The sequence below is a fragment of the Halyomorpha halys genome, unplaced genomic scaffold, assembly GCF_000696795.3.
Source record: "Halyomorpha halys isolate HHAL.00 unplaced genomic scaffold, Hhal_1.1 Scaffold383.1, whole genome shotgun sequence".
Classification (NCBI taxonomy): Eukaryota; Metazoa; Arthropoda; class Insecta; order Hemiptera; family Pentatomidae; genus Halyomorpha; species Halyomorpha halys.
Window position 1 is genome coordinate 273,000 of NW_027105458.1, and position 14,372 is coordinate 287,371.

Consider the following 14,372-nt stretch of genomic DNA (forward strand, 5'->3'; position numbering starts at 1 on the left):
TTTAAAAAAAAAATTAATATTTCATCTGGAGCCCCATATCATTATATATAAAACAACCAACAACACTAACAGCTAACAAACTAATAGAACATCATTTAAAGAAGAGTGTATTTGTTAAAATATGAGCCCTAAAAGAGCTATTTACGTTCGATAGTTTTCGACTTGTACTTTTTTAAAAAGAAAAATTATGTACTGAAAAATCATTAGTTAGCGAATTTCTTTTAGGAAATTTATATCTGAGGAATCATTAGACATAAAGACGCCTATTAGCACTCAAATTAAAGCTAGTTTATAGTGCTATAAAACAGTTAATGACGTACATCTTAGGAGATATTTCATAACATTTGACAAAATAAATTCACAAAATGTTGATTTCTAGTTGTACAGAACAACGTTTTGATTTATGAAAAACTATATTTCAAGAGCCATTAGCCGTACAGATATCTGCCAGCACTCAAATTAAAGCTAATTTAATGTACTGTAAAGTAGTTTATGACATTTATCTTTCAAGTTGGGTCAACTACCAAATCATCAAATTCCTCTCGCAACCAATCTTTACAATCCAAAATCCTAAGTAAAATCTTTGATGCTCCTTATTACGTTACAAATAAACTCATCCACAAAGACCTTAAAATACCATTCCTTGCAGATTTGGCCTAAAACAGATATGCGTCTTTTCATTCCAAACTCCTTACCCACCCAAACCCATTAACTCTTAATCTTTCATCTTTAACAATCCCTGATAATCCTCCGATGTGTCTGAAAAGAACATGGCCACGGAACCTTCTAATTTAAAGTAATGCTTGAAGTACCACCAATGGGTGGTTTCTTCCCAAGATTTTCAAGTGTATATGAAACACAACATATTTACTTATTGTATTTATTATTTGTACAGTTGTAAATCACATTAAATAAATAAATACAAGTATTTGTATGTGTCTAAATATAAAAATATGTATGTGTATGCATTATTTTTATAATACAAATCAAACTTTATAAATATAACTAAAGGCTTTGATAACAAAAAAAGTTTTTCGCTTTCAAACAAGAACGAACAAACTTCACAATCCCAAATAATCCGAGGCGTCTGAAAATAACATGGATGGCGACGAGGCCTTTTAATACAAATTAATGCTTGAAGTACCACCAATGAGTGCTTCCTTCCCAAGGAATTGTATTTATTAATTTTTACAGATGTAAATCATTAAATAAATAAAAAAAAAATCTTTGAAGTTGTAGTAGTTTTCATATTTGCATAATGAATGAGTAGTACAATGAGTTGTACATAAATAATTTTGTCCGAACGATACACCTTACGAGTATCGTATTCGACCTATTTAAACTTCGAAATAAAAAGAATAAGTTTGTGTTACGGAATTTTAATTTAAAAAAAAAAAAAAAACATTACTTTTCAGAAGTGCACATCTTAACATTTGAAATAAAACTGCCCTTATTTATAATGTTTTATTCTCGACATTTGTCGGTGCAGTAATAACTGAAGTTTAAAGATTATCAAAAAATCTTCCACAAATAATCATTTGATTGTTGTGACAGAGTTATATTCCAGATTTCAACTAAATTTTCTACTTCATCTGGAAATTTGTACCAGAGATACCACACTACTTGGGGATGCTTGGTCATTGGCACCAATTGCTGAAGGTTTCGTATTGTTAATAAGTCATTAAGATGCAGTGTATGGTTATTATAGATGACCTATATAATAACCACAGCTGATTATTGTCATGACTGATAACTGCCAAGTTAATTGTCTCCTTTACATATAGCTGTCATCACCAATTTAGATTACTAAGTTACTTTGAGGGAGGGACAGAACAATTGTCTCCAAAACGGTACGGGTTCAATTATTACGATATTATTGATCAGACAATTATTACCATAGTTTCAGAGTATGCGTACATTTATTATTTTTTTTTTTTATTTATTTAATGTAATTTACAACTGTACAAAATAATAAATACAATAAGTAAATATGTGAAATGTTTTAAATTTGAAAATCTCGGGAAGAAACCACCCACTGGTGGTACTTCAAGCATTAATTTAAATTAGAAGGTCCCGTAGCCATCTTCTTTTCAGACGCCTCGGAGGATTATAAAAGATTGTTAAGGATGAGAGATTAAGAACTGATGAGTAAGGAGTTTGGAATGAAATGACGCATATCTGCTTTGGGCCAAATCTGCAACGAATGGGGTGTTACGGTCTTTGTGGATGAGTTTACTTGTAACGTAATAAGGAGCATCAAGGATTTTACGTAGGAATACGTACATTTAACCACAGGAACAATGCTTTCACGGATACCCTGCTGTTATAATGTTCTATATTTTATTTTAATTAATTAAATCTGTACCCCAACATCCCATGAAGAGTTAGGAGTGCAGTACTTTGTAAGGAAGTACTAGAACAACGGTTGTACAAGAAGGTGATTTCGTCAGAATCAAGTGCGATTGCCACATTTCTACCCAATTAATAAATAGTACCCAATTTCTGGCCTAATAAATATATACCTGTCATTGTTATCAGTAGTATGTTTATTTAGATCCTTTACATATCTTTGAGATCTTCATCTTTTAACAAATGATTTTCCCTTTTCTCCATTCAATTTGGTATGTATTTATACTGAAATTTAATTTGCAGAGAAGAATTAATAAATGAGAAAATATCTCGTTTTAAAGTAATATTCAATAGTGCTATGGTTGCCAAGGGATACGTATCGCGTTTCGTACTTCCAAACTATCGATTGTTACTCATATATCGACTCGTAAGATATTCAGCATATTTCAATGTTCAACAAATTGATATCATCCTGGCAAGAGAGTCATGTTTACGTGGCCAATAGCGAACATTGACCAACGTCCAAGAACATGACTAATCTACATAAATATAAATATTGGAAGTTGATAACGAGAAGCGACGTTATTGTAATTGCAAGTTAGAAAAACGTACAAATTACCAGGAATTAATTTTTAAATCAACACTTTTCCAAAGATTATATATATGTGAGAATTTTGAAATAAACCGCAAAAGTCTACTAGTTATCTAGAATACAGCCGTTACAAAATAATGGCATGTAATATTTCTATATATTAATCTTAATTTGTATTCAGTATATATAAGTGTACAATAAATAGTTAAGATTTTTTTTTTTTTTACTGCAGGACATGATAAACTGAGACTACAAAAATATCGAAATGTTGCTATAGTTAAGTTGTTTCATTACTAACTGATACTAAAAAAAAATTAAATTAAATCTGTACCACTACAACTCATGAAGGGTCAGGGGTTCAGTACTTTGTAAGGAAGTAATGTTACTAGACCAACGGTTGTTCAAGAAGGTAATTTGGTCATAATCACGCTCGACCGCCAGATTTTCACCCAATTAAGGTTACCCAATTTAAGAGGCCGGGTGGACCCCAGGAGGGCTCCACGAACCCACAGGTGTTGACTCGAGACTACAGTGTAAATTTCTGCCCAGCCGGATTCGAACTTAGGACCTTGGAGTTAGTAGCGACGAACCTTACCTTGCACCTACCCGCACTTCCAAACTAGATCCTCTGATCCTCGAGATTCTAAAACTACGTAACATTCATACTTCAATACTTAACCTATTACCAGTAAAAAAAAAAAAGTTATCAATGTATTTAGTTTTTTAATATTTTAATTTTTTTTTATTCTACTATTTACCTATATATCTTATATTCTCCCTCATTATAATAAATAGTGAATATTTTAAAATTAAAAATATTTAAATACATAAAAATCCATGCACAATCATTTTCCATTAAAATCTAAAAAAATACTCAACATATAAGCATTTAAATAATTTTATATGTATTACTTTTATTTATACATATTTATTTTAATGATAAGTGATCATTATAAAAAGTTAAGGCAAAATAAAGGGTAGTAAATATAAAAAGTAATAATTAATATTTTTTTTATTGAATACAATTTTTTTTTTATTTATTGATAGATATTACAATCTGCCACACAGTTGTGGGCAATAGGTAATAGTTATGAATGATCTCATACATACTAAAATAAAATAAAATAAATAAATGAATGAAAAAAACTCTCTTAAAATATAAACAAACAGAAGAATAAACAAAATGAACATAATCAAACTATGTGCATGAAAAATAAATAAATAAAATAATATAGTCTCTAGTCACATTTACACTCTAATATACAATATTTACACAATCGACCTGAGGGATCCCTGAGCCCACTCTATCCCCCACGTGTGAGGGGTAGAGCAAAGAGCTCAAAAGATCCCAGCGCATCCCTCTCTCCGCATTACTGGTAGTGAGTCAGTGGAGGCTGAGTAAGTGCGCCAAAGCCGCAAACACTCAACTTGAGTGGAGAATCTGACCATTGCCAGAAATCCAATTGTCCATTTTTATTTTAATAAGTCTCTTGGCCACTGACGTTTCAACCTTCTAGGTGGGCTGTAGGGATGGGTGTAACTAGATAAGGTTTGAACCAAAGGATTAGGATGGTTGGAAAGCTTTACATGGAATTTTGAGAATTTGGTTGGTATGAAGTCAAGGACAAAAGGGATATGTAGATCATGGTGTAGTATTCTGTTGGAAACGTAATAGGGTGCATTAACTATGGTTCTAAGGATTTTGGATTGGAAGGATTGGATACGTTTGATGTTCCACGGTTTAGCTGTTCCCCAAAATTCAAGTCCGTAGGTCCAGATAGGTCGGAGTATAGTCTTATAAATTAGTAGTTTGTTTTCTAGTGAGAGATGAGAGGTCCGGCTGAGCAGTCGGTACATTTGCTAAATCGTCTGTTGAGTTCTTGTCTTTTAAGTCTAGTATGTTGGTTAATAATTAATATTAAAATATATTTATAAATATTACAATCAAAGTAGAATGTTGTGAAATAACAAACCAAGATAAGAACAAACATACCACCAGTTGCTCCAAGCATTTATAATTGAGGCTTAATACCACATAAATTACCATACTTAGCAGAGGAGAAAATTACAATATTCTTTCTTTTTTACAACCTCGTCACGCTACGCCATTATGGGCACAATAACGTCATTGAATAGAGATCAATTATGGCCTCCATTAAGAATCTGTTCATTCCAACATCTGAAGAACGGTCGTCTAGAAAAAAACTGACTTAAAAAAAAATTCTAGATATCTATAACAACTGGCCGTAAGGGTTTCTTGTTATCTTGGTTTGCTATTTCACCGCATCCGGCTTTAATGATGGCATTTAAAACAATTTTATAGTTCCTAAACAAAGATAGAGAGCGACTGTTTCATGTTGAAAAGGAAAACCCAAGTGCTGAAAAGGAGAACTTAATAATATACTTATCTTTTTTTTTCTTTCTCATATCTGAATTAATCATTATATTCATACAAGTAATAACACAAAAATATTTTAAAAATCTTAAAGTACCCTTTAATATTTGAAAAAACATTAAACAGTTCTAATCGTTAGCAATAATATATAATGTATAAATACGAAATATTAAAGAATTTTATGAATAACTAAAGGATAAAAAAATATAAATACGATTCGAATGTGGAGAACGCACGATCTATCCTGAAGACAGCTTCGTTATCTTTTGTTAAACTGTTGTATTCTTGGAAGGAATAAAATTTCTATTTGTTATTATCGTCGAGAAACCCTAAAATACGACTTAGCAACGAAAAAATATTTTTTTTTTTTATATAATTTAATGAATTACAATTACAATTACAATTACAGGAGCGATCTGGGAGGTAGGTAAGAGACCACGCGGAAGGCCAAAAACCAGATGGATAGACAGAATCTACAAAGATGTGAAAGAGCTGCATCCAGAAAACTGGAAAGCAGTAACCTAAGACAGGCCCTAGAACTGTTTAATGTTTTCAAATCCTAAAGTACCCTTTAATATTTGAAAAACATTAAACAGTCTCATCGTTAGCAATAATATATAATGTATAAATACGAAATATTAAAGAATTTTACAAATATGTGAAAGAGTGCATCCAGAAAACTGGAAAGCAGTAACCCAAGACAGGCAAGCGTGGAGCATTGGGCGGTCGAAGATCTATAGGGCCTGCAGAGTCAACCGTAAAAAAAAAATCTATTTTATGTCTTTAGATATATATAAAATTACAAAAAATAGGAATATCAGGATAACAGGTGATGCACGCACAGCACCAGAATTTTCATTTTGTTATGGTTTCCATCACGTTTTGTTTTCAGTCCTGATGAAGACCTGAAATTTAGGGCGTAAATAAAATAAGTTTCACTTACCAGAATGAATTTATAACTTGTATATGAGAGTCATAAATAACAAATAAAGAATAACGACAAAGATTCACGAATAAGTACTTCCCATCGTAAAATAATTTAAATAGTACAGAAGGAAAACGATCAATCACATTTTATATATTTTTTGCTTTATTCAATAAAATATAGTAATCTACTTCTATCTCTCCCACGTGCAGAGTTTCATGATAATACGAAGGATTTTATCAAATGAATAGTTGTATTGAAAGTTTTTATTAAACTCTAATGGATTGCAATGAAAATTTAAACTAGAAAAATGGATTATGATCTTTATTAATACAAATAATTAGTTGTTAGAAGATAGCTTTGATACACATGGGGGGAAAAAGAAATAAAAAGAAGAAAATATAAAATAAAAAATCCTTAGCGTTGCTGTAAGGTTAAAATCGATAATATATATAATTTTTGTTTGGGGTAGTTTCTTTGTTTATTTTTGCCTACTGTTACTGATTCCATTTGTAATTAATTTACATATATATTATTCCAAGAAGTCTTTAAATATCATGTTTCATCAACAGCAACTATATTAGTTAATTTATTCTAAGTTAATAATTTTTAGTTTGTTAATAGATAATTCATTATCATTAATAAGATAAAATATTTCCACTTAGTAGACTATAAAAATAATATAAATAATATACATAGGAAAGTTTCTACGAGCCCGTTAAGGATCGATACAGGTCGAGAGTAATAAGTGCCCTTAAATGTTAGGTGTTTGTCAAACAAATTTTCCCACTCATTAAGGCCGAAAAGCTAATTCCATATTCAAGCTTCTACAAGCCACAAGTACTTATTACCACAAGCCCAACGGGCATAATTTAACACCGGACCTCTTAGCAAAACATCTAACAGGGTAACGAAAACAAGCTCCTAATGAGTTCAGAAAAATTATGTATAAATGGGATAGAAATTAAATGCAATTGTAATATATTAAGACTGATGAGAAGATAGTTGGGGGTGCGGTCAGAAAATAACACAAATAAGTTGAAAACATTTATTTAATATAGTATATAAAAATGCCAACGTTTCGGCCAGAATTATTAAACTTCATCAGGGCTAAGAACAAAAACAAGATAAACAATGAATACAAAAAATAAAAAGAGAAAATATAAACAGAATGATCATGGTAAATCATTGTACAAAATGGAAATTAATAAAAATAAAATGATGAAATAATTAATTAATAAAACGTATTTATAGGTGATTAAATATGTAAGTAAAATAATATAATTAAGAAAATACAAATTGAAAGTGATATAATGCAAAGAAACAACAAAATATGAATATTTTAATTTAGTAATAATTTAAAAATTAAAGTTATGGAAAGATGAAAAAGAAAATGAGAGAAAGAAGATATATGTAACTAATGAAATATGTAAGTATAATACTAAACTTTGACCTCCAACCATGTATAGGACTCCAATGAGAGTCTTGGCCGAAAAAATAAAAAATAAAAAAAAAAGTATAATACTAGAATAAAGAAACAAAATACAAAGTTACGTTAGACAAATAAAGTGAATAGAAATCATGACAATAATAATATGTGGTGAACATAAGTAATAACGTGGGTAAGGAGAAAGATAAGAAAAAGAGAATAAGACAATGAACTCACCTACTAGTAGGAAATCAGAAATCTAAGTGAGCTCAGCGGCGGGTGCGGTAAGACTCCGAGTTAAAAAATACGTTACAAAGATGACGAAATTACTAGAAGGTGAAAAAAAGTTAAAAGTGGGTAAAAAATAAGAAATTGAAAATATATATGTAATATATCAAGACTTTCTTCTTAAGTCATACCCTTTCCTTCCAGGGTGTAAGTTTAAGAGAGCGAGCAACTGATTTTTTTTTTAAACCTGAACGTTCCTACAATTAAAATATAATAACGAAATGAAAAGAAAGAACAATAGTGGATTACAGAATCACGTAATGAAGAATTTAAACGCAATATTAAAAATAAAAAAGAATCAATTTAATAATTCCTTAAAACTTATTTGTGATATGATGTGTAAAATAATTTTTTTTTTTTTAAAATACTAAATTTAATGTCTTTATTTATTTAGATTTGATCGCTGTTAGGTACCTTATAAAAAATAATTTAATCTATGTCTTAATACATATTTTTAAAAGAATACAACAGAAAAATACCATCCCTAGTAGTAAAATAAAATCATATAATAATCAGTAAAATATAATAATAATTTTATAACAAAATTTTACGAGCAAGTTCTAGGAAGGAGCAAGACTAAAAAAAAAAATTAAGAAGCAGATTAAAAAAAAAATCATGTAATAGTAGCTGATGTACGAACCATCACAATTCGGAATGAAGATTTAACAACATAGTTTGTTTATTATGTTAAGCAAGCACTCACAACTGTTTACGCAAAGGTTTGATAACATCCCATTGTTGATAAACCAAAAACCACGAACAGGAATATATTTTGGTCCTAGGTCTGATACACTCAGCACCATTTACAGGAACTACGTGTTTCGAAGGACAACGTAATAAGTAAGAAAAATAAAAATTAAAAACGTCCATTTAATAACGTTTTATACATCAGCTAATCTTCTTTAAATTATAAATATAGAAAAGGAAATAGGTTTAGAAGAGAAGCGATATCAAGGCGTACCTTCCATCTCGAATATTTTCCTAATGGGAATCTAATAGCACCATAAGGGAAGATGGTTGATACAACCTAACGGCAAAGTCAAAGAAATTTCTTTTAAAGCGTTTTTGTATTTAAACTATTAGTATTCATTTAAAATGTTACAGTTTTATTCTCTCTGGAATAATTTGAAGACTGGAAATAATAGAAAATTTGAGATTTAATAACCTACTTCAAACTGTGGAAATTGAGGCTGTAATAAGTGTACATGTTAAGGCGTAACCTAAGTCACCTAGAAACTGCTGCAGCGGGGATTCTATTCTGGCCAGGGTGGATTGACTTTTTTTTGCGGCGGTCCCACGGAAAGAAAATTCTGCTTTCCCACTCTGGTTAGAATTGGTATACTATATAGTACTATGTAGGTATACTATATAGTACAATATAGGTATATGTAGTATACCTATATAGTACTATATAGATATACTATATAGGTTAACTATAGGTAACAGGTGTTACGAACAGAACTGACCGTATGTCAAAAAATATGAAAATTATGGTTAAAGCATTATTCAAACAGCGGATTATACTCAAATAAAAACAACTTAAAAAAAAAAAAAACTCAGCAAATTAAGAGTAAATTTTTAGTGGATATTCCTCTAATCTTCAGTAAGTTGGGAAATATCAAAATTGGTGGAAAATTTTAGTTTTTTCTCGCCTGAAAAAGTTGTTGCTCCAACAATCCCTGAGGAACAATTAAAACAATCTTTTATTTCCAAAGCTGGAAGGTATAAACGTTATGTAAACCAAAACTTAGGTAGATAAAAATGACTGAACTTACTTCAAATAAATTGACTATAGCAATATAAATAATTTCTGATAATAATAGGAAGTATTTTGTAAGCTAGCAAATATATATAAGCAGAATTTTGAGCAATTATAAAATCATTAAAGACGAATCGAAAAAAAAAAAAAAAAAATCACAAACAAAATAAATTATTTATTATCTTTATAATTTTTATGACCTAAGTTTCAAAAAGAGGAATACGTTTTTATTTAACCAGAAATCTTTAAAGTAAATTATTATTTTTGTTAACATTAAGAAAAAATGAGCATCAATGATCTTTTATTTTAGTATAATTAAGTTTAAGTAAATCATGGTAATAAATTAAATAATCCAAATGAACTTATTGAATTAAATGTATTTATTAAAAGTAGTTTTATAAATTGAATGTGAATAAAACCATAAATAAAAAAAATATAATTGTAAATATAAACATTTATAAGCATTTTATTCATTTATTATTATTATTGTAATTTATTTAAAAATTAGGCGGATTCAAATTTAAAATACATGACTGAAGAAAAAAATGATCGTGAAATTCACTTAAGTGTAGCCATACCATAAAAACGATAAGTAACAACAAAAAAGTGAAATTCGTAGTCAAATGATCAGATTAAAAACGAATCTTTCCCCTGGAACGTTCCTCTGTAGGCGTTCCATTTCTTTTTCAACCGGTTTCAAGGTAGACGTGGGAGAACCACTATTTCTACAGAGATTGTGCAGTTAAGAGCGAATCTTCTATATATTTATTTTTTATAATAACTTCCATCAGGATAAAAGGAGGAAAATAAGATAACGTTAAATTATGTAATTATTATATAACAGCTTCTTATTTTATCGGAATCGTAAAGAATAAAGAAATTAAATGGCAATTTAATTTTAGTTCGACTTTGAAGTAATAATTAATTAGAGCAAGATTTAAATGTAAGATTTGAAATGGAAAACGAAGGGTAGAAAAAATAAGAGGAAAAGAAAGACAAAAAAAAAATAGCCCAAGGGGAAACAATCAACACCGTGACTGCAGGGGACTGTAATAAGTCCTCTTCCACAATCTTTAGAAGGCACAATGGAAGGGTTTTTGGTTAAACCAAGCCTACAATATACCCTAAAATACCTTGGAAATTTTTGTATCATAAACGGGCTATTGATACCAAAATAGAAAAAAATAATTAAAGAAAAATAATAAATTGCGATTAATATTAACAGATAAAATAAATTAATAAACTGTTGTTATTCAACTTTATTTAATGAATAAATTTATTATTATTATTATCTTAGTTCGGAATGAAGATTTAACAACTTAATATGTCTATTATTGTTAAGCAAGGACTCACTACTCTTTACGCAAAGGTTTGATAACCTTGTTGGGAAGCAAAACCCACGAACAAGAATATATTTTGGCCCTCGGTCTGATACACTCAGTACCAGTTCAACTACATGATTCAATGATCCACGTAATAAATAAATCAAATTAGTATTCATAATTCATAATAATTATAGTCATGTGTAAATATACATTGCTATCATAACTGACTGGGAGGTGGAGGAGTATTTTACTATTTTTCAGAGGTATTATATTGATGCATCCAATGAAAGCTCAAATTGTGGGTAATTCTTGAATGAAACGCAATTAAACGCTGTTAAAATAAATCAATTATCATAATTAAGTGGTGAGATAAAAAGTACCCAACTGGCTCAATAGTCGTCGCCATGATAATTTCATACCCGTGGAAGCAATTTCACTGAAAAGAATTAGTGAAAATAAAAAAATATGTTTCATATTATAAAGTAAAATAAAGAACTACAATAGAAAAACTGAATAACCATGGACAAAAATAATTTTTTAAGAATTTCTACAAACATAGAAAGATAATGAGGAGAGAAATCACCAGTAAAAACCAAATAGGAGAAAGATAACCCAGAAACAAACTGGCGTAACAGCGTGTCGCCGAATAATAACCTCAGAGAATGGTAATGGTTAGTTTGAAAATTGCAGACTCGTCTTTCTTTCGTCTTCTCCTATTACTTCTCATCATCCACCACAATACTCAAAACCACGGGTTTCTTGTTACCCAGGATTACCTTAAATTGTATGACCCAATCCCAGAAAGCTTAGAAGATTAGGAGGGCAAGGGAAGGAGAGAAGGGCGGGGAAAGGGAATGATAAATATATTGGTAGACTTTCATTTCGAGGCGATCCCACAGAATGAAAACATGACCTTCCCACTCAAGTTAAATAGGTTATACCTATATGATGCAAGAGCCCATGAGGAGAAAAAAACAGTTATTTCACCCCTATTCTTGATTACTTGATTAAATACTAATTGATGAGTCTGCCAAGCATAATTAGGGGAATAAAATATGACGGCTGTTTCATATTAAAAAAATAGCTCCCACTATTTCATAAAAATGCACTGAAAAATCAATAGTTAGTGAATTTATTGTGAGAAATCTATACTTCAGGAACTATCGAGCATTCAAATTTCTGCCAGCACCCAAATCAAAATAAAACTATATTAATGTACTATTAAAGCAGTTTATAACGTTTATCTTCCTTAGAGTATTTGTTTTAGAAAAATAAATTTACAAAATGTTAATTACGGGTTTTCGGATAATAAAGAAATGTTTAATATATGAAAAAATATATCACAGGCAGATGTTTGCCAGCGCTCAAATCAAAGTTAGTCTAACGTACTATAAAGTAGTTTATAACATTTATAATCACAGGAGATTTTTTTCATGATATTTGAAAAAAAAAAATTATTTATAGTTGTTTAGACAAAATTTCATGTGCTAATTTTATATTCATATGGGAATATCATAAAACCACCACTCCTTCGAAGATAAACGTTATAAACTACTTAATAGTACATTTAACTAGCTTTAATTTTGGTGCTAGTAGACATCTGTATGTCTTATTGTGTCGAAGATATATATTTTTTTATATATTAGAAGATTTGCCAAAACAGTCAAAAATCAACATTTTATGAATTTATTTTGTCGAATATTATGAAAACTACTACTCCTACGAAGATAAAGGTCATATACTACTTCATAGCACATTAAACTAGCTTTACTGCTAAAGTGCTAATAGACATCTCACGTCGAATGGTTCCCGAGATATAGACTTCTCAAAATAAATTCTATTACTGATTTATCTAATGCATTTTTTATGAAACCTTGCTTTTGAAAAGCTATATCTCAGGAACTATAGAAGGTAAATATCTTTATTAGAGGTCATATTTTAGAAAATTTATTCCACTTTAAATAATGTTCTGTAAGGTTTTTTTCTGTTGTTAGTAGTTTTAAAGATATAAAGCTCCGAGTGAAAAATAAAATTAATTTTTCTAACGTTTTGAAACAGCCGCCAATTTTTATTCCCTAACCTATTCTTGGCCTATTAAATAAAATCCCATTTAAACTATAACAGAATGTGTTATGTTTTTGAAATCCTAGATGGTTTACGTTTCGATGAGAGTTAACCTAAATAAAAAATAAATAGAACCCAGAGACAAGCGAAATTCGAAAAAAAAAAATCCTACTTTTTATTAAATTATTTTGTATATTTGAGTCATTAACAGTGGAATCAAACAAAAATAAAAACAGATTAAAATGGAAATTTTATAATGACGCATATACTTAGTTAATTTGAGTTAACAGATATGGATATAATATCTATACAGTAAAATGTATATTGAAATAGAGTATTTAAAAATGAGGAAAAAATCATTAAAATTTAATAATACTGGTATAATATAAGTACATATAATAATATCGAACAATAGTATAGATTCGCCTCAACATGCAACTCCCCTTTGGGAAGGAAAAAGCAAATTAAAGGCTATTTTGTAAATTATATGCTGTAATTAGTTGATAGCATGGTAGAACAAGGACAGCCAAAGCGCAATTTTATATTATTTCACCATAAACAGGAAGCTTTAAATTTTAAATATTAAACAAATTAGTTAGGATATTAATTTAAATTTATTCCGATACTCTATAAGTACTAGATAGACACTTAAACTGGATCAGTTTTATGTAAAATGTAATAATTAAAAATGTTATTGAATTAACGATATACAATAATTTAAACAAAACTAATAAAATTCGCAATAATCAAATACAGTAAATAAAAAACCATCGATACATTTAAGTTGATTATCATTAAGTTTATTTAGTTTTTAAAACTTATTTAATTTCGATGAAAATAAATTCCAATACATTTTTAAAAACAACGATAAATTATGCCAAAACTGCTCCAACATATATCAATCTAATGTTTATATTACGTCTAAAAATATCAAATTATAATATTTAAGCGCTAGTAGTGCCCCACGGTTTCACTCGCGTTAAATTTAGAATATACGTGACTACTTCGTATAATGGATGAGTATTCATGGAGTATCATCTGCTGAGAATTCATCAGTAGGGCTAAACACGCAAAGCAGTTTTGCATATATGTGTTTGATTGAGTCAGCGAATTAGACATGTTGGCGAATGTCAAAACGGTTGGATCATTCCATCGTCATTTCTTCAACTAAACGTAGCTAAACTCAACCATCAAAATTGAAAAAAAAAATCTATAAAATCTGTTAAAATATGAGATTGAAATGAGT

The 14,372-nt window shown here is 29.4% G+C and overlaps 1 protein-coding gene across 2 annotated transcripts in view; it reads right to left on the reverse strand.

The window, feature by feature from the left end:
- Positions 1-14,372, reverse strand: part of Cdep (Chondrocyte-derived ezrin-like domain containing protein) — a 222,933-nt gene that overhangs the window by 109,945 nt on the left and 98,616 nt on the right. The window lies entirely within an intron of this gene.